This window comes from Lygodium microphyllum, chromosome 2, assembly GCF_053477565.2.
Source record: "Lygodium microphyllum isolate KBCC chromosome 2, Lygodium_microphyllum_v1.1.10, whole genome shotgun sequence".
Taxonomy (NCBI): domain Eukaryota; kingdom Viridiplantae; phylum Streptophyta; class Polypodiopsida; order Schizaeales; family Lygodiaceae; genus Lygodium; species Lygodium microphyllum.
In genome coordinates, this window is record NC_141136.1 from 120635223 (window position 1) to 120638368 (window position 3146).

The window sequence follows — 3146 nt, forward strand, 5'->3', positions numbered from 1 at the left end:
TATGGAATTTCTCTCAACCCCAAAAAATGCATCTTTGGCATCTCATTAGGAGTTCTTTTAGGCCACATTGTCTCTACACAAGAAGGGATAGCAACAGATCCTGCAAAGATTGAGAAGATTGCAACCTTAATAGTGCCAACCAACCTTAAAAATTTGAGGGGATTCCTTGGCCATGTAGGCTATTAGAGAAGGTTCGTTGTACACTTTGCAACAAAGGCAACGCCCTTTCATAAGCTCCTAAGAAAATATGTAGAGTTACATGGACCACTGATTGTGATGAGACATTCAACACCCTAAAATAGTGCGCCTGATTGAGGCACCCATCCTGTAGCCTCTTAATTAGACAAAAGAATTCCATGTATACACTAATTCATCAGTTGTTGAAGGCCTAGGTTCAATCTTATACCAAAAAGTCCCCTCAAAGTTAGATCGACCTATCTATTATGCAAGCTAGAAAGTAACCGATAGAGAACGAAACTACATAGTGATGAAGCTTGAGTGCCTAGCAATGGTGTTTGCCTTGGAGAAGTTCCGACACTACCTATTGTCAATGCACTTTAAATTCTATGTGCACCATGAAGCCCTATCCTTCCTGAATGAACAAGGCTGATGTGAAGGGAGGAATGATGAGATGGCTCCTTCTGTTTCAAGAGTTTGGCCTTAAAGTGGTTGCCAAACACAGTCGCTCTCATGTCCTGGCTAATCATCTATTGTGAATCCCTCATAGCGACGATGAAGAAGAGTAGAGCAAAAGACATTCTAAACTTCCTAATTGGAAAAAAGTAAAATCCTCTTCAATCCTCCACTAGTTTTCCTTGGCATGTATATGTTCTCAGATGCAATCTAGAAACCTTTGATCTTGTACATAATGTTTACAGAGATCCAATTACCATTGGGGTTATTTTTCTAAATGTAACACATGGAGTTGAGGGAATGAAATGGGACTCTATAAAGTTTGGAAAGGTTGTATCCACTCTACTACAAATGACATGTGAACCTAAACAATTCATGTTGTTATCATTTCTTGATCAAAAGAAAATGGTAGCTTTAAAAAATACTCTTGAAAGCATTTCTTGCAAGTATCACATGCTAGTTGGTAGTGTTGACTTCCTACCAATGGATAGAACCTTTGCTTTTGGATCTATATATTCCTTTGTGGTTTTGACATTAGTGACCATGGAAAAAAGATTCATCAATTTTGAGAAATATATAAATAATGTCAACAAGCCTTTCATTTTGAACTTTGAAGGCTTGGACAAGGAGTGCAATGATGAAGACCTTGAAGAAGACCAGAGGATTGCAAAGGCTGTTTTGAGAAAGAAAAGGAAAGTTATGGGGACTATAATCAAAGCATTCAATGATGCTCATGAGATTGTATTTGATGTATATGCAAGTGGACTTGCATCTAAGGTGGCATTGGTAAATCATATAAAGACTATTGCAATGGTTTGCAGCACTCAAGAGCAAAGAGAGGTTGAAGCAAAATTGTGGAGAGTCTATGAGAGTGCCAAACAAAATTGAAATTCCCAAGAGGTTCCTCTTACTGAAGTTCAAGTTTTTGAAGTACCACCCAAGGGCATGAAAGACTCAAGCCAAGATATAACAAGCCTAATTATGAAAGAGAAATTAAATGCTACTTCAAGTGTTTAAACTTCATTCCTTCTCCTTTCATCAAGGAAGACACATTGATGTAATTTTATTTTTTTCTTGAAAAGAAACCTCCATTAGCATGTGTAATATTTTCTTTCTTTATTGGTGATATTGCTTAAAGAAGCTGTCTTTAATTTTTTTACTTTTTTCCAAAAGGTACCAAGCATGTTTTGTTTTAAAAATCTATTTAAGTAAACCTTTTTCTAAAATAGTATTAAAGAGCTCATTAAAATCTATCATCCTTTTTGTAAGGATAACTATTTAAAGGTGATATTATAATCTAGTGTGTAAGAATACTTATCATAATGAAAAGTTTCATCTACCTATGTAAAATTTATTTAAGTTTATTTTAGATCTTATTTCAATTAAACTCTCATATGTGTTATGTAATGATCTTGTAATGTTAGTTCTAGTTAGATTTGTCGGCATGGTCAAATCTCTTATCTCTTATAATATATTTTACTACATCACTAGTGTATGTCTATGCATGTACCTTAGGATAAGAGAGCCAACAATATATTGCATATCCCGAAAAAGTTTCACTGCACCTTCTAAAGGAGTTTTACCTCATTAGAAAATATTACAACAAAGATTTCACCTCCAATGTATCTAATGAGATGTGTATATGGAATATTAAGATAGAATGCTTGTTACAATTCATAACTTTAAATATCTATGGGATATAACTAGTTCAATAATAGAATGGTTAGCCCTTAAGAAGAAATTATGAAAACTTTATCCAAATAGAGTATACATTATCTTACTTAAATTTTCATGTGTCACTTATACATGATAGTAGTTTTGATCACATGGTCAAATGTATCATGTCTAAATGTTCTTTTAATAATTAGGACTAATAAATGCATTCTTTGTATATGCCATTTTGAAGGCCTTTTAGAATTTGAGTATGTTTAATATTATAATGATAAGACAATTTTTGTAACTAATTACAATTATCTATTGTTAGTAGCCGAAGTATACTTATAATTAGCAATAAAAAGTAGGTATGAAAAAATGACTTTATTAGAATAGATTTTACCTCAAAGAAATCATCATATATATTTTCATCACTTCATGATATTACTCTTGGTTAGATTTGTCACATGGTCAAATGTCTCTTTTCTTAAGACATCATTTATTAACTAGTACCTATGCATGGATTTGTCAATATGAAGTTGAATTGCTTGAGTGTTCTATGCCAATTTATAGCTCAAACGTTTAGAATGATGAGGAAGTAAATGAATCTAACGTGCTTTTTTTTCTTCTTTGTAGCTTCAACTAAGACATATATGGTTAGATATCTAACAGATTCAACAATAGTAGAGCATGATGATGTGATTGATGTGTCCTTAATAAGAAATGTAACACAATTATGTGTAATACTTGATCTCAATGGTCTCCTTTTACAACGATGCTTTGCTAAGTCTAAAAAGTTCCAAAGTTTTTAAATGAGAAAGCAATGTCTTGTTCTTCAACCAAGATGTATGGAGTTTCTT

General features: G+C 33.1%; 1 pseudogene; it reads left to right on the plus strand.

The window, feature by feature from the left end:
• The first annotated feature begins 933 nt into the window (after nt 1-933).
• LOC148040248 (uncharacterized) lies at nt 934-1650 on the plus strand (annotated as a pseudogene).
• Nucleotides 1651-3146: the final 1496 nt, after the last annotated feature.